This window comes from Schistocerca americana, chromosome 7 (genome assembly GCF_021461395.2).
Source record: "Schistocerca americana isolate TAMUIC-IGC-003095 chromosome 7, iqSchAmer2.1, whole genome shotgun sequence".
Taxonomy (NCBI): domain Eukaryota; kingdom Metazoa; phylum Arthropoda; class Insecta; order Orthoptera; family Acrididae; genus Schistocerca; species Schistocerca americana.
This window is the reverse complement of record NC_060125.1, coordinates 260,124,529-260,152,463: the sequence shown is the minus strand read 5'-3', so window position 1 is coordinate 260,152,463 and position 27,935 is coordinate 260,124,529. Positions and strand designations below refer to the sequence as shown.

Genomic DNA, 27,935 nt, shown 5'->3' with positions numbered 1-27,935 from the left:
GCAGCACTATCTTCGATAGTATCGCCATTGCAATCGTGCATAGAAGGCGTTGCTGTATCTTGCCGCTCGTATACTTCACGTATGACCAAAGTCTCTTTGCATTTTCTGCCAGGTGCCGAGACAAAGTTTCGTTGTGCAAACTATTATAAGCATCTCGCGCTGAAGTCGACGCTAAATTTCGAGCTTCTGTAAAAGGTCGCCAATCTTGGAGATTTTGCGTCTTTTTAAACTTGGCATGTTTTTTTCGTCGTTTCTGCAACAGTGTTCTGACCCGTTTTGTGTACCATGGGGGATCAGCTCCGTCAGTTTGTTAATTTATTTGGCACAGATCTCTCAGTTGCTGCCGGTACTATTTCTTAGAATTCAAGCCACATGCGGTCTACACTTACATTGTTAATTTGGAAGGAGTGGAGATTGTCTCTCAGGAAGGCGTCAAGTGAATTTCTATCTGTATTTTTAAAAGGCATATTTTTCGCTTATTTTTGGAGGATTTGGGGGTTACAATGTTCACACTCGTTACGACAACCCCATGTTCACTAATCCCTGTACCCGTTTCGATGCTCGTTATTAACTCAAGATTATTTGTTGTTTTCACAACCATTTACTATTCGCGTGGGCTCATGAACTAACTGCGCGAAATAATTTTCAGAGAATGCTTTTAGGACGATTTCGGACGATGTTTTACGCGTACCCCGGAATTAAACATGTATTTTCGCTAACTTATCGACGGTAAACTACTGACCACCAACTATAATTGTGTGAGTCCGATACGTGTTTGGAATCAAAGTTTTCTTTGAACCATTCAGCAACCGTATCATCTGAATTGGGAGGTCGGTAAAAAGATCCAATAATTGCTTTATTCCGGTTGCTAAGAATGACCTCTGTCAATACTAGCTCACAGGAACTATCTACTTCAATTTCGCGACAAGATAAACTACTTCTAACATTTAGTGAGATCAGCGTGAACAACGTGCTAGAGACATATTGTCAGCTACGACCCCTGTGTGTTGAGGAACAGATCGTCTGAAGACAGCACAGTTTTTGTGTACGTGGCGAATAAAATCATTGTTATAGGGTAAGTGCCAACATAACGTTTTGTTTATGGGTATACAGGGTAGTTATTAATGAAGTTCAATTATAATCACCCTCTACATGAAAAAAATGTTAGTTTTCAGACAGTCATGAATTTTTTTTCGTTGTGGTTCGTTTGTAGGAAACTGACAAAAAGAGAATGGCGATGTTGCCTATAATGTACAGCTCTAAATTGCCGATGTTTCACCGGTACAATTTAAGAAACTTGCTTGTATAGTGAGCTTTTAACATTGCGTTTTAGCGCTATAAGGGCAACATAATGCTTAGAAATGATGTGGTGAACTTTCTAATGTGTTCTTTATGCTGAGTTATGAATTAAACAATTGTGTTATATTATAGTATAACAACAAAACTGCAGTACGGAAATGGAGCACAGAGAGTTATATTTAGATGTAGCAGTATAGTTAAATGGGGATCATGGATTAAATGAAGGGGCGTGCATATAAAACGTGCCTCAGCTAACAATTAAAAGAGATGCTGAAAATAAAATGGAAAATACAAACTGGGTTTCCCTAAATCGCTTCAGGCAAATGCCGGGATGGTTCCTTTGAAGGGCACGGACGACTTCCTTCCCCCATCCTTCCCTAATCCGATGGGACTGATGACCTCGCTGTTTGGTCCCCACCCCCTAAATCAACCAAACAACCAAGAAACTGATGTAAAGGTATTCGACCACAGCAAATTGATTTCCAATGAAACTGGAAATGATTAGGAGGAACATAGTCCTACATTTGAAAAGATGGTTTTCAGTTTAAGCGTGTAGGAAATAAGAGAACTTGCGTTCGACATCGCAGAAGGATACGGATTGCTTCATAATTTCAATGCAGAAGTTATGATAGGCAAAATGTGGGCTAAAGGTGTCCATCCAAGATATATCGCTGAATCCGAGGGAAACGATGAAAGCTCCAAACACAATATCCAAAGCGTAGTTAAGGAGCCAGTGAGCTGAGAAGTAGTGCATGCTAAAAACAAAAGCGAACCGAAGTAAAGGAAGTGTTTTCGAGAGTCTGCAGGGAACCATCAAACCTCACTCGTAAAACGGAGAAGTGGTACTGCTATTTGCGTGAGGAAGATCGAATGAAAAAAATGGCTGGGTGCGAGTAGTTAACGCGCTCTCTGAGGGTTTCATTCAAACTTAATTATGTATACAGAGAGATCATCCATCCCGGGAATCGAGAATCTCGTTGATCTTTGCGTGTTCTCGACACTGATACTGGCAAGCTATCGGTACCGGCATTTCCAAGATTTCGAGAATATTCTAATTTTAATTTTGAAGTCGGACAACAAATTACAATAGAAATATTTTTTCGTGTGATATAGAAATATTTTTTCGTGTGATATAATTTACAGTTTACAATTTTCTCCATTTATCTGTGCTGTGAAACCTAGCTTCTTGCCAAATTTCATGGTTGTACTTCAACGGGAAGGACTCTATAGGTTTTAATGACAGAGTTTGCCAGAGTCAAAAAATGTGACACAAACGGCTGTGTCTTATGATGGCGTCGACTTAGGAGTTTAACTTTTTCACACGATCATTTGACCATAGACGTAGCATGTAACAAATTTTAACTTGAAACGTCTATTCGTTTCTGAGAAAAAGGCGTCTTATCAGTCAGATAACAAAAACTTGCTCGTGCGATATAACCACAAATTAAAAATCTTCAGACATTTTTCCTCTACATCTACTGTGAAACCTTGCTTCTTGCCTAATTTAATGTTTCTAGGCCAACGGTAAGTATCCTCTAGGCTTTAATGAGTAAGTTTGCGAGTATCAAAATATGTGGCATACATGGCTGTATCTTTTGATTCCATTGACTTTAATGCTTACATTTATGGCACTTCCAAGAACTACAGATCTTAGTATGTGACGCAAATTTTAACTTGATTCCCGAGGTCTGGGGATAATGTCTTCGACTGGTAATTAAAACGTCCACGGTTCCCGCTTCAAACCCCGCCACAGCTTAAATTTGGAATAAAAAGCTTCAGCAAAGGCGGCCGAAGACTTCCGGCGTAAGAAATCACTCTAACTCGCCCAAAGGCCTTATCAAAGAGCGAAGAGGAGCGTACAGAGATTCAGGACACTCTCTTGTCCTTGGAGTGGGAAACAGCCGATAAAAGCGGAAGAATCACCAGTGATCAACGGCATGAGGATTCAGAAGGCAACGGAAACAACGGAGCTGAATACACATAATGTATATCCACAGGACATGTGACCTGTAACTGAAAAAGTGTCATGGTGATCTCTTCACTGGCAAAAGATTCCGGAATAATCCCTCATTGGGATCTCCGGGAGAGGGCAGCCAAGGAGGATGTGACCATGAGGAAAAGACTGAATAACCAACAAAAGGATAACGTTCTACCTGGCGTAGCGTGCAAGTCAGAAGTTTGAAAGTGGCAAGAAAGTTAGGAAGTCTGAAAAGGGAAGTGGTAAGACTCAATCTATAGAGAGGGTCAGTGAAGCGAAATGGGAAGAAGACAACTATTTCTGATCAGACGAATATAGGGTAATACCAACAGCAGCAGGAAATGGTGTAATGAGAGTAGTATTCGCTATGAAGAGCAAGGTAGGGCAAAGAATAAGTTACTGTGAACAGTTCAGCGACAGGATTATCATCAGAATTGACAACAAACCAACGTCAACAACAACACTTCAGGTATACATGATGACGTTGCAAGACGAAGAAGTATAAGAGGATACTGAACGAGTAATACAATACCGGTACGTAAAGGGAGATGAAAATCTAATAATCATGGGGGACTAAAATGCGGTTGTAGCGGAAGGAGTAGAAGAAAGGGTTACAGGAAAATATGGGCTTGGTATTAGAAATGAGAGAGTAAAAAAACTAATTTAATTCAGCTAGTAATAGCGAATAGTCAGTTCTAGAATCACGAGAGGGGAAAGTATACTTGGAAAAGGCCGGAAGACACAGGAAAAGTTCATTTATATTACACCATGGTCAGGCAGAAAATCCGAAGCCGGATTGTACCCAAGAGTATATACGGACTCAAATCACGGTTTAGTAATGATAAAGAATAGGTTGAATCTTAAGAGACTAGTTACGAAGAATCAGTGCACGGAATACAGAAGTACTAAGGAATGAACAGAAACGTGTGAAGTTCTCTGGGGGTAGATAGTGCGATAAAGGATAGCTCATAGGCAGTTCAGTTGAAAAGGAATGGACATCTTTAAATGGGCGATCACAGAAGCTGAAAGGAAAACATAGGTACAAAGAAGGTAGCTATGAAGAAACCAAGGGTAACAGAAGAAATACTTCAGTTGGTTTATGAAAGAACGAAGCACAAGAATGATCAGGAAAATTCGGGAATACGGAAGTACAAGTCACTTAGGAATAAAATAAATGGGAAGTGCAGGGAAGCTAAGGAAAAATGGCTGCATGAAGAACATGAAGAATTCGAAAAAGAAATGGTTGTAGGAAGAACTGACCCAGCATATAGAAAGGTTTAAACAACCTGGGGTGAAATTAAAACCAAGGGCGGTGACATTAAAAGTGCCATGGGAATTCCACTGTGAAATGCAGAGGAGGGATCAGAAGGGTGGAAAGAGTGCGTTGAAGGCTTGTATGAGGGGGAAGACTTGTCTGATGTCGTGATAGAAGAAGAAACAGGAGTCGAAATAGAAGAGATGAGGAATCCACTATTAGAATTTAAAAGAGCTTTGGACAACTTAAGATCGAATAAGACAGAAGGCATGGATATCATTCCATAAGAATTTCTAAAACCATTCGGTGAAGTGGCAACAAAATGACTATTCGCGTTGGAGTGTAGACTGTATGAGTCTGGCGATATACCATCTCACTTACAGAAAAACATCATCCACACAATTCCGAATATTGCAAGAGCCGACAAGTGCGAGAATTATAGTACAATCATCTTAACAGCTCGTGCATCCAAGTTGCTGACAAGAATCATATACAGAAGAATAGGAAAGAAAATTGAAGATGTGTTTGATGATCAGTTTGGCTTTAGAAAAGGTAGAGGCATCAGAGAGGCAGTTATGACATTGCGGTTGACATGGAAGCAACACTAAAGAAAAATCAAGATACATTCAAAGGATTTGTCAACTTGGAAAAAGCATTCGACAGTGTAAAATGGAGCAGGATGTTCGAAATTCCGGAAAAAAGGGGGTAAGCTATAGGGAAAGATGGGTGATATAGTATGCACAAGAGCCAACAGAGAGAGCAATAAGATTGGGAGACCGAGAGCAAAGTGATTGCATTAAAAACGGTGGAAGACAGGGATGTAGTTTTTCGCCCCTACTGTTCAATCTACACTCCTGGAAATTGAAATAAGAACACCGTGAATTCATTGTCCCAGGAAGGGGAAACTTTATTGACACATTCCTGGGGTCAAATACATCACATGATCACACTGACAGAACCACAGGCACATAGACACAGGCAGCAGAGCATGCACAATGTCGGCACTAGTACAGTGTATATCCACCTTTCGCAGCAATGCAGGCTGCTATTCTCCCATGGAGACGATCGTAGAGATGCTGGATGTAGTCCTGTGGAACGGCTTGAGATGCCATTTCCACCTGGCGCCTCAGTTGGACCAGCGTTCGTGCTGGACGTGCAGACCGCGTGAGACGACGCTTCATCCAGTCCCAAACATGCTCAATGGGGGACAGATCCGGAGATCTTGCTGGCCAGGGTAGTTGACTTACACCTTCTAGAGCACGTTGGGTGGCACGGGATACATGCAGACGTGCATTGTCCTGTTGGAACAGCAAGTTCCCTTGCCGGTCTAGGAATGGTAGAACGATGGGTTCGATGACGGTTTGGATGTACCGTGCACTATTCAGTGTCCCCTCGACGATCACCAGTGGTGTACGGCCAGTGTAGGAGATCGCTCCCCACACCATGATGCCGGGTGTTGGCCCTGTGTGCCTCGGTCGTATGCAGTCCTGATTGTGGCGCTCACCTGCACGGCGCCAAACACGCATACGACCATCATTGGCACCAAGGCAGAAGCGACTCTCATCGCTGAAGACGACACGTCTCCATTCGTCCCTCCATTCACGCCTGTCGCGACACCACTGGAGGCGGGCTGCACGATGTTGGGGCGTGAGCGGAAGACGGCCTAACAGTGTGCAGGACCGTAGCCCAGCTTCATGGAGACGGTTGTGAATGGTCCTCGCCGATACCCCAGGAGCAACAGTGTCCCTAATTTGCTGGGAAGTGGCGGTGCGGTCCCCTACGGCACTGCGTAGGATCCTACGGTCTTGGCGTGCATCCGTGCGTCGCTGCGGTCCGGTCCCAGGTCGACGGGCACGTGCACCTTCCGCCGACCAATGGCGACAACATCGATGTACTGTGGAGACCTCACGCCCCACGTGTTGAGCAATTCGGCGGTACGTCCACCCGGCCTCCCGCATGCCCACTATACAGGGATGCCCTCGCTCAAAGTCCGTCAACTGCACATACGGTTCACGTCCACGCTGTCGCGGCATGCTACCAGTGTTAAAGACTGCGATGGAGCTCCGTATGCCACGGCAAACTGGCTGACACTGACGGCGGCGGTGCACAAATGCTGCGCAGCTAGCGCCATTCGACGGCCAACACCGCGGTTCCTGGTGTGTCCGCTGTGCCGTGCGTGTGATCATTGCTTGTACAGCCCTCTCGCAGTGTCCGGAGCAAGTATGGTGGGTCTGACACACCGGTGTCAATGTGCTCTTTTTTCCATTTCCAGGAGTGTATATATCGAAGAAGCAATGACGGAAATACAAGAAATGTTCAAGAGTGGTATTAAAATTCAAGGTGAAAGAATATCAGTGATTGGTTGGTTGATTTGTGGGAGAGGACCAAACAGTCGAGGTCAGCTGTCCCATTGGATTAGAGAGAGAAGCTGGCCGTGCCCTTTCAAAGGAACCATCCCGGTATTTGCCTGAAGCGATTTAGGGAAATCACGGAAAACATAAATCAGAATGGCCGGACACGGGTTTGAATCGTCATCCGCCCGAATGCTAGTCCAGTGTGTTAATCACTGCACGACCTCGCTCCGTAATGATAATTTTCACTGATGTCATTCTATTCTCGGTGAAAATAAAGGAGAATTACTGGATCTCGTGAACTAAATGAACCGTCTAATGAGTATAGAATATGGACTGAGAGTAAATTGAAGGAAGGTGAAAGTAATGAGAAGTAGCAGAAATAGCGAGAAATTCAAAATCAGGATTGATGAAGTTAACGAACCAAAATAACCAATTATGGACAGAGCAAGGAGGACATCAGAGGAAGATTAACACTGTGAAAGAGGGCGTTCCTACCCAAAAGAAGTCTACTAGTATCAAACATGGCCTTTAACTTGAGGAAGAAAATTCACAGAAAGTACGTTTCGAGCACAGCATTGTATGGTAGTAAAACATGGACTTTGGGAAAACCGGAACGGAAGAAAATCGAAGCATTTGAGATATGATGCTGCAGAAAATTAGGTAAGGAATGAGGAGATTCTCCGAAGAATCAGCGAGGAAAGTACTGACAAGAAGAAGGGACAAGATGGTAGAATTAAGACATCACGGAATAACTTCCATGGCACTAAGGGTTCAAAAAAAAAAAAAAAAGTTCAAATGTGTGTGAAATTTTATGGGACTTAACTGCTAAGGTCATCAGTCCCTAAGCTTACACACTACTTAACCTAAATTATCCTAAAGACAAACACACACACCCATGCCCGAGGGAGGACTCGAACCTCCGCCGGGAGCAGCCGCACAGTCCATGACTGCAGCGCCCAGACCGCTCGGCAAGGGTTCCATTTTCACTGACTGTGGTACGGAACCGTAAAAATGAACAAAATCATGGAATGCAAAATGTAGATTCATGCAAAGCGTTCGGGGGCGAGGGGAAAGAGTGAAAAACTAAATACTGCGTTGTCTGCAAATAGTAATGTAAGAATCAAAACGTTGAACTTTTGCTTAAACTTATACTGTTTACATGTCCTTAAGCTCAAGGATACAGTTCATAAGGATGGTTCAACACACGCACCAGCTGTTACAAATTAGGGAACCAGATATCTAGTTTTTACCTCTTGCAGATGTTTAGAAAACTAAGCGTAGTGTGGTCATTTATGACAGAAATTCCAACATTTGAGTTATATATCTGCAACAAAACTCTGCAGTCGGGGATGCATTTGTAAACAATTTTATGACTTAGTGTTTAGGCTATAATAACTAAAATCTGATAAATGGTACAGTTCAGGCAACTCAGTCGATGCTGTTATGTGTTCAAAAGTCAACCAAAAAACAAGGAAAAAAGCCGACTCTCCACGAAGGAATTACCCAAATGGAACGGAAATCGGTAGATATCGTGTCCGTGTAAGGACAAACAAATGAAAAACTGGATGATTTATTCAAGAGAAAGAGCATCACAAATCGAGCAAGTCAATAATGCGTTGGTCCACCTCTGACCCTTACGCAAGCAGTTATTCGGTTCGGCATTAATTGATACAGTTGTCGGATGTCGTCCTGAGGGATATCGTGCCAAATTCCGTCCAACTGGCGGCAAAATCCTGAGATGATTGGAAAGCCCTGCCCATAATGCTCCAAATGTTCTCAGTTGAGGAGAGATCGGACAACCGAGATGGCCAAGGTAGGATTGGGCAAGCACGAAGAGAAGCAGTAGAAACTCTCCTGTGTGTGGGCGGGCATTATCTTGCTGAAATGTAAGCCCAGAATGGCTTACCATGAGGGGCAACAGATCGGGGCGTAGAATATCGTCGACGTACAGCTGTGCTCTGCAGGTGCCGCGGATGGCAACCAAATGGGTCCTGCTACGAACAGAAATGGCATCCCGGAACACCACTCCTAGTTGTCGAGCCGCATGACGGGCGAAAGTCAGACAGGTATACCACCGCTGTCTTGAGCGTCTCCAGGCACTCTTCGATCTACACTCCTGGAAATTGAAATAAGAACACCGTGAATTCATTGTCCCAGGAAGGGGAAACTTTATTGACACATTCCTGGGGTCAGATACATCACATCACACTGACAGAACCACAGGCACATAGACACAGGCAACAGAGCATGCACAATGTCGGCACTAGTACAGTGTATATCCACCTTTCGCAGCAATGCAGGCTGCTATTCTCCCATGGAGACGATCGTAGAGATGCTGGATGTAGTCCTGTGGAACGGCTTGCCATGCCATTTCCACCTGGCGCCTCAGTTGGACCAGCGTTCGTGCTGGTCGTGCAGACCGCGTGAGACGACGCTTCATCCAGTCCCAAACATGCTCAATGGGGGACAGATCCGGAGATCTTGCTGAACAGGGTAGTTGGCTTACACCTTCTAGAGCACGTTGGGTGGCACGGGATACATGCGGTCGTGCATTGTCCTGTTGGAACAGCAAGTTCCCTTGCCGGTCTAGGAATGGCAGAACGATGGGTTCGATGACGGTTTGGATGGACCGTGCACTATTCAGTGTCCCCTCGACGATCACCAATGGTGTACGGCCAGTGTAGGAGATCGCTCCCCACACCATGATGCCGGGTGTTGGCCCTGTGTGCCTCGGTCGTATGCAGTCCTGATTGTGGCGCTCACCTGCACGGCGCCAAACACGCATACGACCATCATTGGCACCAAGGCAGAAGCGACTCTCATCGCTGAAGACGACACGTCTCCATTCGTCCCTCCATTCACGCCTGTCGCGACACCACTGGAGGCGGGCTGCACGATGTTGGGGCGTGAGCGGAAGACGGCCTAACGGTGTGCAGGACCGTAGCCCAGCTTCATGGAGACGGTTGCGAATGGTCCTCGCCGATACCCCAGGAGCAACAGTGTCCCTAATTTGCTGGGAAGTGGCGGTGCGGTCCCCTACGGCACTGCGTAGGATCCTACCGTCTTGGCGTGCATCCTGCGTCGCTGCGGTCCGGTCCCAGGTCGACGGGCACGTGCACCTTCCGCCGACCACTGGCGACAACATCGATGTACTGTGGAGACCTCACGCCCCACGTGTTGAGCAATTCGGCGGCACGTTCACCCGGCCTCCCGCATGCCCACTATACGCCCTCGCTCAAAGTCCGTCAACTGCACATACGGTTCACGTCCACGCTGTCGCGGCATGCTACCAGTGTTAAAGACTGCGATGGAGCTCCGTATGCCACGGCAAACTGGCTGACACTGACGGCGGCGGTGCACAAATGCTGCGCAGCTAGCGCCATTCGACGGCCAACACCGCGGTTCCTGGTGTGTCCGCTGTGCCGTGCGTGTGATCATTGCTTGTACAGCCCTCTCGCAGTGTCCGAAGCAAGTATGGTGGGTCTGACACACCGGTGTCAATGTGTTCTTTTTTCCATTTCCAGGAGTGTATATTCTCATTGACCCGAGTAGACCTGTCTTCAGTGATGAGTGACTGAAGCCCGATGACCAACGAAGACAGGTCTAGAGACGTCCCCTGACAGCGGTGGGACACCAACCTGACTGTCTACATCTACATCTAGGTGATTACTCTGCTATTCACAATAAAGTGCCTGGCAGAGGGTTCAATGAACCACCTTCAAGCTGTCTCTCTACCGTTTCACTCTCGAACGGCACGCGGGAAAAAAGAGCGCTTAAATTTTTCTGTGCGAGCCCTGATTTCTCTTATTTTATCGTGATGATCATTTCTGCCTATGTAGGTGGGTGCCAACAGAATGTTTCCGCAATCGGAGGAGAAAACTGGTGATTGAAATTTCATGAGAAGATCCCGTCGCAACGAAAAACGCCTTTGTTTTAGAGATTGCCACTCCAATTCACGTATCATGTCTGTGACACTATCTCCCCTATTTCGCGATAATACAAAACGAGCTGCCCTTCTTTGTACTTTTTCGATGTCATCCGTCAGTCCCACCTGATGCGGATCCCACACCGCACAGCAGCACTCCAGAACAGTGCGGACAAGCGTGGTGTAAGCAGTCTTTTTAGTAGACCTGTAGCACCTTCTAAGTGTTCTGCCAATGAATCGCAGTCTTTGGTTTGTCGTCCGCCATATGGCCCATAAACAGGAGTGATGGTCTGGGATGCAATTTCATTTCATAATAGCTCCCCTTTGGCTGTGGTCCTCTGCACACTTAACAGCACAGCGTTACGTCGAGTACATTCTACGCTACGTTTTGCTATCCTTCGTGGCAAGCCGTCTGGGCCTACATTTCAGCAAAATAATTTTCGCCTGCGCACGGAAAGGGTTTCTACTGCTTAGTCTAAATCCTACCATGGCCAGCAGGGTCGCCGGAGCTCTCCCGAATTGAGAAAGTTTGGAGCATTATGGGCAGGGCCCCCCAACCATCTCGGGATGTTGAAGATCTAATGCGCCATTTGGAATAAATCTGGCACGATATCCCTTAATAGGACATCCAACAACCATACCTGTCAATGCCGAGGTGAATAACTGCTTGAATAATGACCAGGGGGCGACCGACGCGTTATAGAATTTCTCAGTTTGTGATGTTCTATCTCTGGAATAAATTACCCAATTTTTCTTGAATTGTACTGAATGTTTGTCTATACACATATATCACATCTACCGATTTCCGTCCCATTAGGACAATTTCTTCGTTGTGGGCCGTGCGTGGCTAGTGTTCCCGTCATCATCTATTTTGCACCCTGTTTTAACGTACTTCCACCTCACTACGTTAATTTGTATTACTACTGTCACAGAGTTGCTGCTTTGCCTGACCGTGACCGGCGCTAGCAGAGTGTATCGATATATCCCCTCTCGTAGTATCTTTGCTCGATTGCTATTACTTCCCGCTCGTTGTCTGTCGGGGGGCAGTTCGTCCCGAGTTCTAGACGTGAGTTCGGGTCTGCCAGTTAGTTGGTCGGAGTTCGCGCCGGGAGATCGGATAGCGAGTTCGGGTCGGCCAGTCAGTTGGAACGCGTCTGGAGCGCAGTCCAGACCTGCCAGTCGGGAAGTTGCAATGCGGCACTAGTGCAGTCGGGTTGGAGCGGCAGTGAGGTCTGCGTCGACATGGCTCGCCCGACCATTGCCGCCACGCATCACTTGAGCCGGGCCGCCGTCTTGGTGGATCGTCGGTTGGTCGTCCTACCGGACGACGCGTTTTGGCTCGCCGATCCTTACTGTTGCGTATCGTTCAGTTATTCGTGCAAGTGTTTGTCAGCTTCTGTGTGTAGTTGGGGTTATTTCCACTGATTTCTATTTTGGATGTTGTTGATATTCGCAGGAGTCGGTCGGTTGCTGAGGACCAGCGGAATTTCCTGCCTTGTGGCCGTTAGTGCTCTGGTTACCTGCCCTGGCCACTAACGTAATTTCAGGCAGCGTCCTTTCCTCACCTATTGTTGCTGTCCAACATGGTGTGTAATTTTGAGAGCTAATTCATACTCCATTTTGGATTACCACGTTTGTAACGTTTTCTGTTTGAATTCTCATGACCTGATTGGTGGGAAGCAAGTTGTTGTGTCGGTCGGTCCGTGGCTGTCCCCTGGTTGGGTTGCGACGGATCAAATATAGTTGCGCTCACCACCTGCCTCACCTAAGTGAAGGAGGGCAGACCGACCTTCCTCGAGGTCTTCTGAGTGCCACCGGTGTTTAATTATCCGTTGTCAGCTATTTTAAATTTTAGGCTTATGGTTATTGTTTGTTTCTTAAAATTTTGCAAATTAATTTTTAAATTTATCTTTCAAGCTGAAACACTATGGCATTCTACCTTTAAAGATTATGGTAATATATTTTAAAATTTTGAAGTTTAATTGTAGCCCTCAGCCATTTGTGTTGCACCTTGTACATGTTGCCTTCTGGGTTTTAAATTATTTTATTGCTATCTTAATGAAATATATGATTTTTTTTTAGATTTATTGTTGGCCTTCCGCCTTGAAAGGTCTATGGTAATATATTCTAAAATTTTGGAGATTAATTGTGGCCCTCAGCCACATGTATTGCACTTTGCGTATGTTGTTTTTTTAATTATTTTATTGCTATCTTTATTGGATTTTTATCTTGTTAAGATTTCTTGTTGGAGGCCTTCAGCCTTGAAGGAGTTGCTAAATTACAATAAATGACAGTTAGAAGCAGAAACTGACTTCAACCCTTCCTTTCCACAATCCTGTTACCTGTTCTGCCCAGCGGGTTTAGGGGGCGTTTCACATGTATATCACATCTACCGATTTCCGTCCAAAGCGGACAATTTCTTCGTTGAGGGTCGTTTCTCTCTTTCGCTCTCTTTGACTCTCTCTCCCTCTCTCTCTCTCTCTCTCTCTCTCTCTCTCTCAGGTTCGGCTCTTCGGTGTAGGCGTATGTGCAGAAACTTTTAAGTTTGGAGATCGCAGCTAAAATGTATCCAAATGTACGACCGTCAATGTTCTTCTTCGGCAATCGATCTGTAATGAGGGCGTGGCTGGGCCGTTGCGGTCCCACTAGCAGCGCACTTACCTGGAGGACAGGCGAGCGTGGGAGGGGATGCTGTAGGCGCTAAGGTGCGGTGTTGTGACAGGTGCGCTGGGCTGGCGCCGTCCCCTCGCGTATAAAGGGCCGACGCCGCCGCCCGTCGTCTCAGACGCCGCTGCGCCCCTCCAGAAGTCTGCTCGCCAGTCACCGCCCACCGCCGCAGACAGAGGTGAGAAACTCTTCGCTGGCTGCCCAACCCACCTGTACTTGTCTCGTGCGTGGGCTGACGCTCTAGGGCAAGGCTGTTTCAGTGAACAACGATTGGAAAAACCCGAAGTAACGCTTACCAGCATACTTAAGTAGGTTATAGTGTGCGCGCTTTCCATTAATTACGCATTCTCTGACGCAGAGTTGCAATATTAAAAGTTTTGGCTGGTTTCGTCGTCTAGGGGCTGGGATACGTAGTTGCCGCATTACAGTCCAAATACTGCTGAGTCTACAGTATACGATAATAATACACACATGAATCGAATGGTCGAGGGTATCTATCACTCGGCAGTTGCGAATTATGAATGTAACATATAAATTTACAAATGAATGTGTAAACCTATTTGTCCATCGCTGACATAGAAGACTGCAAACCTTGTTTCCTTCCCGTCTGGGAAGCTGTGCAGTGACTTGAGTACATGTAAAGCTTACTGGGACAGGGTAAATGCTAGCTACAATGAAGTCGATAATTCGATTGTAATATTGGCATTTTAATTTGATAATCCCCACAACTGACAAAATTTACAACAACAAAAAAATGTTAATCTCTTTGTCCACCTACAAACTCCTGAGAATGGCACATTAACAATTCGTAATTACGCGCCCCTATTACCGGCAGCTACGTTGATAAATACTCGGCACCTCACAAGAATAACTACCAGATCAAGAATATTAGGTAAGTTGTTGGAAGTGATTGAGCGTTGGGGAAAATCTCGCTCCTAAGCACACAAAGAGCTCTAACCGCAGAACTCTGCACGGAACACGCGTTGGTGCAATGCTGCGATACAGACCGTATATCTCCCTTCGGAGACCACGGCCAAGACGCCGTCTCCAAGTCCATACCGCTCGATGGCTGAAGGCGAAGTCCTCTCTCTCTCTCTCCACAATTTTCCTGTCCTCCACACGTACGAAAATGCGGCGGAAGAAAACTCAGTTTCGGCTAATGTCGAACGCTCTATCATCGCCAAAATCCCTCCAGCGGCATTTCTGAGATCTACCCAATGATCGAGTAGGTCATACCGCCCCTAGGCAAACGAAATTCCCGTTTTGGCCACGTGTTGCCCAGCAAAGGTGGCTCCGGATGCCGGGTCATCCCCAAAAGCGCCGTATCGTCCCGCGTTTCCGGTGACCGCTATCTGCCGCCCACGGCGGCCCGGCGAGCTACGTCCATCTGCAGACTTTACGTTCCACAATTCTCAACTTCCGACGCTTTTCACCAACGCTTTAAGTTTGTGGCTCAATCATGCAGACATGCAGGGAGTACTGCTCGAGAGTACCCCATATTTAAAAGGCTCTGAGCACTATGGGACTTAACAGCTATGGTCATCAGTCCCCTAGAACTTAGAACTACTTAAACCTAACTAACCTAAGGACATCACACAACACCCAGTCATCACGAGGCAGAGAAAATCCCTGACCCCGCCGGGAATCGAACCCGGGAACCCGGGCGTGGGAAGCGAGAACGCTACCGCACGACCACGGGCTGCGGACGTACCCCATATTTATCATAATTCAATAGAGTCATGAGCTGATGCCCTTGCCAGTCCCTTTATTATTAATACTAATGTTGGTAAGCTAACGTGTAAGTGCCCATGTCCTGGCACCTCACGAAATATTGCAGTTAAATAAAATCTGCAAGTATTAACTTAACGACTTTAAATGATGAGTACGATAGTTGAAGTGGTTTTGAGAATGCGGTATATTTCTGCAAAACACTTATTGGTGTCGATGGTCCAGCAATTAAATAAAGTATAAGTTGAATAACAGGGAAACAATAGATTCCTACTGCACGTAATTAGTTATGAACAACAACATAGCTCGCGAAATATTCACTTCTAAACGCACACTACGTCTTCACTGCAGAAGCCACGGAAATCTCAAAAGTACACAAGTCGGCACTCCGAAGTATTTCTATCTCTTGCGACCACGCGCAAACTGCTCCACTGTCCAAGCCTTTCCGCGACTGTACGACGCGCTGTCGCGTCAAGCACCTCCGTGTCCTGTGCGACTGTCCCTAACGCCGCACCGTTCCGGACTACCTCGTGTCCTCCCCAACCTCCATACGTCTCTCTAAGTAACGAGCGCTGTGATTGGCTAGAGCACTCCCCCCACGTTTCCAAGCTAACGTACATTCACAAACATAAAACACTTCCGAAGTACTGGGTTTACATTTAAATAACTTGAAATGATATAAATATTCCTACGGCTGGACCATAAACACGCTCTAACACACATTATTAGATACATAAACAAATTAAATAAAAATATATCAAAGGAATAGAACAAAAGGTAGGTCAGTAGCCTATGCCTCTGTGCTTTCTATAATACAGTAAATATTTAACCAATTTCTTCATGAATAGTATATATTGGATTTAAACTAAGACATAGATGAATAAATATACTTATAAGCATGCTGCTACGGTTTTTTCGTGTACCTGTGGAGTATTTATCGCCTGACGCGATCGATAGTAATTGGCCACTTTGACCTCCAATCACTCATGTACTACTCAAGTTAAATGCCTGTAATTTATACCAGTTTAGGTTTCACTGGACTTGCATTCGAGAGGACGACGGTTCAATCCTGCGTCCGGCCATCCTGATTTAGGTTTTCCGTGATATCCCTAAATCGCTCCACGCAAATGCCGGGATGGTTCCTTTGAAAGGCCACGGCCGACTTCCTTCCCCTTCCTTCCCTAATCCGATGAGACCGATGACCTCGCTGTTTGGTCTCTTCCCCCTAACAACTCAACCCCAACTCAATTTAGGTTTACACTAATAGCTTTCTAAAGACACGTCGATGGGCGGAATCGGATGAAGCATTTAAATTTTGGAAATTAGTTGCTGTGCGTTACTTGTATAATTTACTGTCAGATATTAAATTTTAAACTAATAAATATACTGAAAATCTGATTACACCATCAGAATCGTCGTGCAAATAATAGTAATGTGCATGTTTCTTTCTGAGGTATCATGATTCATCCGGCTACTATTAATTTCTATACGAACTGTGAAATGTCTGCCATTACGGTTTTACAAATCCGCCATCTTTGGCCCTCCCGGTGCACAGTGTCACCACGGAATTCCCAGCCATGTGCTCGATGGACCACGTGGTCCGGCCGTTGTGGGGCACCACGCGGATGCTAACAGGCTCGTCCCTGCCGCGTGGCCGGAGAGGTGGCCGCCAACTCTGAACTTAGAATAATTCCAGGACGCCGCAACTCGCCCGTTACCTCACAAGTGCTATACTTATTTATACATTTTGTAGCTTTTACAAAATTGGGACATATTGTCCATCGTAACAGTCGTCAAACAATCAGAGAAATTAAGAAATTATTTGCTTTTGTCTACAGCTTTTTCTTTTCTTTTTTTTTTTTTTTTTTCGCCTACTGGCTGCCGATTTCGTTACCGAGTACCACCATCAGGCCGTCCCCATGCGAGCAGGCGCAGCTCGCTTCTCGAACAGGTGTTAAGGAGGACGGTTTTATTTAGGATTCCAATACAGAACTGCCACGCGGGATTAGCCGAGCGGTCTATGGCGCTGCCGTCCTGGACTGTGGGGCTGGTCCTGGCGGAGGTTCGAGTCCTCCCTCGGGCATGGGTGTGTGTGTTTGTCCTTAGGATAATTTAGGTTAAGTAGTGTGTAAGCTTAGGGACTGATGACCTTAGCAGTTAACTCCCATAAGATTTCACACACATTTTGAACAATACACATTATTATTCCCCACTCTTTTGACTACAAGATCGAATTTTTCAGTATAATCTTCGCTCAAACGCGACGGCCTTACGCCACCTTACTGGGAGGGCCTGGGTGATACCACTCCATTGATAGACGTTGGAGTCAACCTCTTGCTGCATCAATCACCTCCCTACCATCCGCGTACTGCATCCTGCGGGTCGCATCCTTCATTGGGCCAAACGTCTGGGAGTCGGCAGGCTCGACATCCAGTTTGTGGGGTCGATGAGGAAGAACAGTTCATGAAGTTTTGAGAGCTCTTCTCGGGTGCGCAGACTTTTGTGACGACTCGCGTTGTCATGGAGAAGGAACAGTTCGTTTGTATTTTTGTGGCGACGAACACGACGAAGTCTAGAATGAGATTTTCACTCTGCAGCGGAGTGTGCGCTGATATGAAACTTCCTGGCAGATTAAAACTGTGTGCCGGACCGAGACTCGAACTCGGGACCTTTGCCCTTTACAGAAGCTCTCCTGCGAACGTTGCAGAACTAGCACTCCTGGAAGAAAGGATACTGCGGAGACGGCTTAGCCACAGCCTGGGGGATGTTTCCAGAATGTAAAGTTTGGAAGGTAGGAAACGAGGAACTGGCAGAAGTAAAGCTGTGAGGAGGGGGCGTGAGTCATGTTTGGGTAGCTCAGTTGGTGGAGCACTTGCCCGCGACAGGCAAGGTCCCGAGTTCGAGTCTCGTTCAGGCACACAGTTTTAATCTGCCAGGAAGTTTCACGACGAAGTCGTTTCTTCCATATCCCGAGGGTCGCACGACACACTTCAAACTTGGTCGCTGCACCGTGAGGGTGGACATCAAACAGAATAACTCGGTTAGAGTCCCAGAATTCTGACTTAACTGGCTGATGGTGTGGCTTTGAACGTTTACTACAAAGGTGATGTGGCGCTAATCCATGGATTTCCGTTTCGCTTCCGGTTCGAAGTGATGAATCCTTGTTTGACAAAAATTGTCACGATCAGCCTTGTACGTGCGAGCATTTGCCCTCAGATGGTCCTTCGTTGCTCTTTACGGTCTTCTGCTAAGGACCGAGAAACCCAGCCGGCACACGCCTTTGAGCACCCCAACTGGTGGACTCGTATGTCAGCACCACCATCAGATCCGTCCAGTTGAGCAGCGAGGTGTTTCATTGTCACCTCGAATGAGAGTGTCCACTCATCCCAACACTGCGGGAGTCACAGCTGTACGAGTATTCGGCATGTCGGCACGCGGGAGATGGGACAGGTTTGCGCGACCTAGTTGCGATGATGACAGACGCCTCGGCCAACGACTCACCATGCTTTTGTTCACGACAAGGTCTCGCTGTCATTCTAAAAGCCCCTATGAATATCGGCAATGCTGTGGTTTTCCGCCAAAAGAAACTCAGTGACAGCTCACTCCTTGGAGCACACCTCCGTTAAAGGCGTCCCTTTGAAGACTACATACAGCGCCGCCAGCTGTCGGAACTTCACAAAACTGTAGGGGCTGAAGCGGGAACATTGCCACGATGTCCCACAACAGATTCTGCATTTTCTCAGCCGAAATTAGCCGAGGAAAAAATGTGGTACATTACTTATTCAACGCAACTCGTACAAGCATATTATACGCCACTTGGGAAGGGACCTGACGTCTGCACAATAGGATATCTAACCTGGCAAGCTGTAGGCAAAATAAAAGAAACTGGACTATAGATTAAAGAAAACTTCGTTTCTATGTGACTTCTGCTAAAAATGCAGCAACCATGATAACATCATGCTAAACAGTCTTGAACGAAACTGTCACGAGTTGTTGTCAAAAGGAGGTTAGAAAATGTGGTATATTGCAGTGTGGCGATAAACATTGAATTCTGTTTCTCTCTGATAAGGTAACTATTGTTCGCAGTTAACTGGTTAATAGGACTAGAGGTGGCACATACCGTCACTTGTACCCGTCACACTACAAGACACTCAAATTATGTAACATTGTTCACTCCAAAATATGTAAAAAAAATTTGAACATAAAAAGGTAAATATAAGCAAATCCTTTCTCATAAACACTAAGGATGCAGTTATCAATAGAAGACCTAAGTTATAAAAAAATAGTTAGCAAGAAGTTGACTGTTTTGAGAAATTAAGCAATAAAGTTTCGATGAAGTCTCAAACAAGAAGTTCGTGTTTCAAGCATGTGCAGTGTGATTTCTTATTCAGATAAGTCGTTGTTTTCATATATATCTACAATTAAGAAATATTTTTAAAATAGTAAACTCAGCCCAAAATTTTGTTCTTAACAATTCATCAATGGATACTTAACATCGATTACTTGTAATTGGGTGCGCCTAATATGGGTTAGTATTGACTTAACCTGTCGGTGAGTAACTTAACAAAGCTTTACTGCGAAACCTCTCACAAAAACATATTTAAGAGCTCCGAATGATTTACGTGTTCCATACTACGATTTGCATTAACCATTTCTGCGATAATACAGTATAACAACGTCAAAAATTAGTGTCTGATTCAGCACAATATGAAATTAATTTTAGCAAGCAATGCATTCAAATAAGCAATGTGAAGGGTGACCCTTAATATTTTTACACAACACTGGAACTTAAACGTTAAAAATGGTAAGGGACAGAATTTAACATTGTTTACTATCTTAAATAAGTATTCAAATTTGTAACAACTTTCGAAGCTCATTTGCGTTCACGAACATGCTCAGAATCTTGTATGAGTTGTAGTTATCTACATCATCATCTTATTCGTAGAGCTCGTCCCTGAAAAGCATGCGTTACTACTTCTGGCTTATGACAGTGTTTAAATGCACGCTTCCTGACAAAGTTGCCATTAGCGATATTCTTAAATTTGTGATACAGCTGCAATATCTCAATTTATTGTGAAACTATCGATTAATATGAATGAAGCATATCATTTTCCACGTTTTGCATGTAACGCCTCTGTCTGTCATCGCCTGTCCTTTATCATTTTAACAGCTGCGGTCTTCAATTAATTTTTTTGATGGTTTTAAGCTCTTTGCCTTTTATATTCATACTATTATGCCAACAACATCTTTGTCGGTTATTTTAGTCAACGGGCTAATAATTCGAAACCTAAGACGCAAAAATAATTAACTGATTAAACAAATGATTAAAAATTGTGTTTTTTCCATACGTTGTTGTATCCTCGCTGTAGAAGTTCCATATTTCCGGGAATAAAAACCTACAACCGAAGATAAAACTTGAGCGAAACGTTTTTGGTTCATCAGAAAAAGTATTTCACATCCAGGGGAGTGTACAAATCCGGCATTATTATACGAGTAGTTTTTTCAAAACGGAGAAGATATTTTATTACACAGATAAAACTCAGACACGGCTAGAATGACGCTAGCTGTACCCTGTATTCATTTGACGACCCATCACCACATGCAGTTACTACAATGGCAGAGGCACTATGCTTCAGGAGCTTATCTTGATTGCACACTCTGTGTCGACACAGAACACTTTTCTCGTTAAGACTGGTCGCCCTTACAACACCCTTCTTTCCATTTCCTATTTTTCTTGAGCTGGAGGTCAGCACACATAGAATGCAAAATTCCCTTTCAGTTTTCCATCGAACACCTTTGTTTTAATTTACCCATTGAGTCATCTCAATAGTTGAATGTCAATTATGACGATGCGAACCTAAGAAGAACACAATACCCAGCCTCGAGTCAAGAAAATCCCCGACCCGGCCAGAATCGCACCCGGGCCCCTAGCTTGGCAATCGGTTGTGCTGACCATGCTGCTGCTGAGGCAGACACACACCAACAGTTGTTGCTGTAGAACGTATTGCGTATCTCACTTCAGCCAGAGTCGTTCCCACTTTGGCAGCAATGGCGTTTAGCACTAGTAGTAAACGGAGTAGTAGCAAAACCGCGTGTGTAAGTGAATTTAACTGAATCAGAATTAATCGTGAATCAGGCACACCCTTGAGTCTCAGTGCCGAATTTGATGTACGCAACGGATGTACTAACGCTATAAATTATTTAGGTCCTAGCAGTGATTATTAAGGTGGGGAACTCACCTCAAGATTTAAATGCACACTGTGGTTTATTACAAAAACGCATTTGGAATCATAAGGCATTCAAAACAGTTTTAAAATCATCAACATTACAGGGCATACTTTCTGATGATAATTACAAAATTAAGATTATCAGTTGACAAAGTTACTCCATGGGGTGGAGTCGCTTAATAATCTCCCATCTGACTCTGTGAAATGTGTCGCAGCCTGACTATAACATCTACATCTACGTGATTACTCTTCTATTCACAATAAAGTGCCTGGTAGAGAGGTCAATGAACCACCTTCAAGCTGTCTCTCTACCGTTCCACTCTCGAACGGCACGGGGGAAAAACGAGTACTGAAATTTTTCTGTGCGAGCCCAGATTTCTCTTATTTTATCGTGATGATCATTTATCCCTATGTAGGTGGGTGCCAACAGAATGTTTTCGCAATCGGAGGAGAAAACTGCTGCTTGAAATTTCATGAGAAGATCCCGTCGCAACGAAAAACGCCTTTGTATTAATGACTGCCACTCCAGTTCATGTATCATGTCTGTGGCACTATCTCCTCTATTTCGCGATAATGCAAAACGAGCTGCCCTTCTTTGTACTTTTTCGATGTCATCCGTCAGTCCCACCTGATGCGGATCCCACACCGCACAACAATACTCCAGAATAGGGCAGACAAGCGTGGTGTAAGCAGTCTCTTTAGTAGACCTGTTGCACCTTCTAAGTGTTATGCCAATGAATCGCAGTCTTTGGTTTGCTCTACCCACAATATTATCTATGTGATCGTTCCAATTTAGGTTATTTGTAATTCTAATCCCTAAGTATTTAGTTGAATTTACAGCCTTCAGATTCGTGTGACTTATCGCGTAATCGAAATTTAGCTGATTACAATGACTGCTTATCTCAATGAAGAAGAGAAGAATCCCAAAGATGTCAGGATGCACTGACGAACATGTGGCAGTGAAGCCTATCACGAATCTGCACTACAGACTTTCGTTCGCCGTTCACCATAATCTTCAGCATGATACGGACAAAATGGAGGAGGCACCTCGCCTCGCTGCCGCTCTTCCACCTGAAGGTTCAGCCTGCAGAGCGTCGATCTGATCACCTCCAAACCTCGCGACGAATTCCAAACCTTCCAAGTCCGTAAAAAGCTGCTTTCTCCCATCTTCCTGGCAACAAAAACGCGACCAACATTTCTCTCGAAAGTTACTACAGCGCGACAACGGCGTGATTGTTTCTTTACTAAAATATCCTGCCAAGAGAGGCAAAACGTCAAGAAGCCAATGAACTGAATTTCCTCCCCTCTTATCTAAAAAAAGCCAACGGCTTTGTAGTAGTGGAAATACCAGTTCTCGCCAGGTCGCTGAAGTAACGCATTGCCGGGTTTCGCCAGCACTTGGATGGGCCACCATTCGGATATACTGAGAACTCTTGGCAAACGGGGTACAGTCAGCCCATGTGAGGCCAATTGAGGAGCTACTTGACTGAAGAGTAGCGACTTCGGTCACGAAAGCTGACAACGACTGGGAGAGCGGTGTGCTCACCACATGCCCTCTGTATATCCGCATCTGGTGGTGGCTTCGGCTGAGGATGACACAGCGGTCATCAGTACCGTTGGCCCTTCCGAGGGCTATTCAGACGAAGAGTTTCTATAGAAAACTACCTGCTAAGTGTTCTGTTCCTCTCACGTCACCTCTATCAAACCAATTAGTGCTCTCACAACCACCAGCTAGCCTCGTATGACAGGTGCTGAGAGTTGTTAAAAAACTGTCCACAAGGCTAGTAGCTGACTCTCTTGCAACTTCTGAACCTTTAGTAAGAGCTGTCTTTCCATGTTTTTTGTATTGCTGAGAGATGTTTATTTGCTGAAGTATTTCTCTTAAGATGATCCTTGCACCTACCAACCCACGACGAATACATCTTCCAGAACGAATGCTTTCATCTCGACCGTCCTCAGTGGATCCTTGCTATAAACTGCACAACAGCCCCTACACCAACTCATCGTTTGGTTAGGTGACTTTCCTCAACCAAGCGAGGCAGCTTCATTTGCTCCTGTCATCCCCTCTAGTTCTGTGAAAGCCTGTCTGCCCTCAGGTCCCGAAGAATCATTTAACCAAACTTCGCAAAACGTTACTAATCTCATACTCATACTTCCAAAGTATCTAACAAGGGAACCTCCCCATCGCACCCCCCTCAGATTTAGTTATAAGTTGGCACAGTGGACAGGCCTTGAAAAACTGAACACAGATCAATCGAGAAAACAGGAAGAAGTTGTGTGGAACTATGAAAAAATAAGCAAAATATACAAACTGAGTAGTTTATGGGAAGATAGGCAACATTAAGGACACTGGGATTGCAGGAGCGCCGTGGTCTCGTGGTAACGCCAGCAGCTGCGGAAGTAAAGGTCCTTGGTTCAAATCTTCCATCGAGTGAAAACTTTAATTTTTTTATTTTCAGTTTATGTGACAAACTCTTATGTTTTCATCACTTTTTTGGGAGTGATTATCATATCCACAAGAAAACCTAAATCGGGCAAAGTATAAGAATCTTTTTATCCATTCGCCAAGTGTACAAGTTAGGTGGGTGGACAACATATTCCTGTCATGTGACGCACATGCCGTCACCAGTGTCGTATAGAATATATCAGACGTGTTTTCCTGTGGAGGAATCGGTTGACCTATGACCTTGCGATCAAATGTTTTCGGTTCCCATTGGAGAGGCACGTCCTTTCGTCTACTAATAGCACGGTTTTGCAGTGCGGTCGCAAAATACAGACACTAAACTTATTACAGCGAACAGAGACGTCAATGCTCGAACTGACAGATCATAACTTTGCGAAAATAAAGAATGTAAACTTTTCATTCGAGGCGGGATTTGAACCAAGGACTTCTCGTTCCGCAGCTGCTCACGCTAACCACGGGACCACGGCGCTGCTGTGCTAACGTTAGCCTTCGTGTTGCCTATCTTACGCATGGACTACTCAGTTTGTATATTTTGCTTATTTTTTCATAGTTCCACACGACTTCTTCCTGTTTTCTCGATTGATCTGTGTTCAGTTTTTCAAGGCCTACCCACTGTGCCAACTTATAACTAAATCTGAGGGGGGTGCGATGGGGAGGTTCCCTTGTAAGCAATCTCTCATGGTATAGAATATATTGGTTAACAAGGTCACCTACACTGGCTCCCGTAAACACTAAAATCACAAAAATAAGAATAATTCAAAGCATTTGAAGGGATTTAATCAAAGTGTGGAACACATTACACAGTAAAAATAACAAATAAAACGAACACCAGAAAAAAGATATTATTATGTCGGAAATTAACATATGTTCGTAATCTAGAAATGCCTTTGTGAGTTTAATGCATAAAAAAGTCGTTACCGTATGGAATTATCCCAAGTACCAAGGAAGTATATACACCCTTAGGTGACGCTTGTGAACCCCTTAGCAAGCGAAAGTCATTCTTTTCGGCAAGCTGAGAGCTCCATGACGGCATGGACAGCAGTACTGTAACAGCTCCCCTCCCGAGAGGATTGTAGGTATGGCCTGTGGAGTTGTGTTGGGAGATCGAATTGACCCTCCGCCCTCTGCGATTTTTCATGAGTGGTACAGCGTCGTCCTCTTGCAGGATAAAATCGTAAAATATTAGATCGTAATAAGAACGTGCGTGAACAACGAAGGTGTAACCTTCCGAGACAAGTACAGCTATAGTTCCACTGGAGAGATGAAGGTCCAACTAAAAACACGCAACCTCGTACGATGATAAATATTTCAAAGGTAATTGGTTGTGCCTTTTTCCAATCCATACAGTTTATGACACACTCGAAAGTCACATTATTATGAACATTCCTAGACGCGCCTTTTAGAATGTATGCCTTATGACATGTGTCGCGTATTTTGGACTCGCGAGTGAAGTATCTCTAGGAGCTGCCAAGCTGAACAATTTCGTTTACGTGGTGCAGATCCCAAACACTCGACCAGTTTCTGCGAATGGGTAGCACTAGTGTCCTATGTGTAGTCGCCTTTATAGATGAACCACACTCTCCTAAAATTCTCCCAATAAATTATTAATTTTAAATTAACAATGGCCTCAGTTGCAATGTTTACCTAGATTTACCTAGGTTTCAGTTGGGGTAACCCAACCTTCTTCAGAATAAAAGGAAGTACGATTTGTCCATAATGGACAACGTCAAAAACTATTATGGACAAATTGTAGTTCCTTTTATTCTGAAGAAGGTTGGGTTATCCCAACTGAAACCTAGGTAAATCTAAGTAAACATTGCAACTGAGGCTATTGTTAATCTAAAATTAATATTTATACAGTTGCTGACAGGGCCGCTAAATGTTGGACATATTAAATCTCCCAATAAACCGAAGCCGACATTTCACCTTCCTTACTATTATCCTTACATGCTTGTTCCAGTTTATATAACTTTCGAACGTTACGCCTAGATATTTAATCGACTTGACTGTGTCAAGCAGCACTCTACTAATCCTGTATTCGAACATTGTTTATTTTTCCTACTCATCTCCATTTACTTATGTTTTCCTACATTTAGATCTAGCTGCCATTCATCACGCCAGCCAGAAATTTTAGGTACGTTATCTTGTATCCTCTAACAGTCACTCAACAAGGATACTTGCCGTATGTCAGAGCATCAGCAACAGACAGCCGCAGCTTGCTATTCATCGTGTCCACCAGATCATTTATTTATATATGTAGAAAATCACAGCGGTCCTATCACACTTCCCTGGGGCACTCCTGATGATACCCTTGTCTCTCATGAACACTTGCCTTCGAGGACAAGATACTGAGTACTGCTATCTAAGAAGTCTTCGAGCCACCCAATATCTGGGAACCTATTCTGTACTTTCCTTCGGTAACAGTCTGCAGTGGGACACCGTGCCAGATGCTTTCCGGAAATTTAGGAATCTGGCTGTTGCCCTTCACCCATATATATTGGCCACGACATCTTGGTAGATGATTGTTGCAGTGTCTGTGTGTTTATGGGTTGCATTTTTTCATATGACTTGTCAAGCCAATGGCAGCACAGCATCTCTTGCCGCAATTGCCACAAGTGTATCTGGCTGCTGAGGCAGGAGCAGTGGTAGCATTGCGAAGCTTTTTCTGCCTTAATCTGTCTAACAAGCCTTCATCATGCTTCTACATTCCAAATGATATATCATCACGCCACTCTGGTCTCATGCTAGCCCGTGCCTCCCATCTGTTTGTGTCGATTCCAAAGCTCTCCATATCTCGGTTACAGGAGTCCTTGAACCTCAATACAGGACGTCCTACATGTCTTTTGGCTATAAAGATCTCTCCAAGCATCACCTCACGTGGTAATCTGTCAGGATACATACGGTGAACGTGTCCCAGCAAGCGGCGTCGTCTCTGCTTCAAGATAGCTGAAATACTGTTGCAGTTAGTTTTAGATAGCACTGCTTCGTTGGTCACTCGGTCCTTCCACGTTACTCCGAGGATGGATCTCAGGCACCGCATGTGGAAAGCATTAAGGCGACGTTCTTGTTTGGCATAGGTAGTCCATGTTTCCGATGCATACAAAAGGATGCTGAGGACGCAAGTTTGATATACAAGAATTTTGGTGTCCAAAGAGAGTTTGTTGTTTTTCCAAACACGTGTAGAGAGTTTGCCAAAAGTTGTCACAGCTCTTCTAATGCGAGCAGCAATTTCCTTGTCAACAGACATGTTTGATTCTATAGTAGATCCAAGATAGCAGAAGTTATCTACGACTTGCAGAGTAGTGCCATCTAGTGTGATATTCGGCTTTGTGTTAGCAGCCTGAACCATAATTACGGCCTTACTGCTGTTTACACTCATCGAGAATAGGTGGTATGAGTGACTAAATCTTGATACTAGCTCTTGCAGCTCTTCTGTGGAGTTCGCAACAATTGCAGCATCATCAGCATACAGGAGTTCATGAGAGACTATCTCGTAGCGCTTTGTCTTACTCTTCAGAAGACTGACATTGAAAAGCCTTCCATCTTTTCTAGTATGCAGATGTACTCCAACACTGCAATTCTCGAAAGCCACTTGGAGCAGACCCGAGAGGAAAATTCCAAAAAGTGTAGGTGCCAACACACAGCCTTGTCTTACGCTACAGTTCATTCTGAATGGTTTAGATCTACTGCCATCGAAGATTACAGAGCCACGCATATTGTCGTGAAAAGATCTTATTAAAGACAGCAAAGTTGGGGGACATGCAATTTTTTCCAATATGCTGTATAGTCCCTCCCTACTGACGGTGTCAAAGGCTTTGTTGAGGTCAACAAAAGCCACATATAATGGCACTCTGTGTTCGCGGCACTTCTCTTTTAGCTGGCGCAAGGTGAATATCACGTCACTAGTGGCTCTGCCAGTTCGAAATCCACACTGTGACTCAGGGTAGATCCGAGCAGCCAAGGTTTCCAGTCTCTTCAGGATTATCCTTGCATACGCCTTTCTAGCAATGCTCAAGAGAGATATTCCTCTATAGTTCT

General features: G+C 44.8%; 1 protein-coding gene across 1 annotated transcript in view; it reads left to right on the top strand.

The window, feature by feature from the left end:
- Positions 1–13,606: 13,606 nt before the first annotated feature.
- LOC124621842 (LIRP) overlaps positions 13,607–27,935 on the top strand; it is a 253,643-nt gene continuing 239,314 nt past the window's right edge. Inside the window, exon 1 of the mRNA XM_047147287.1 lies at positions 13,607–13,656. The gene's annotated coding sequence lies outside the window, so the exon portion shown is untranslated. The remainder of the gene's footprint in view (positions 13,657–27,935) is intronic.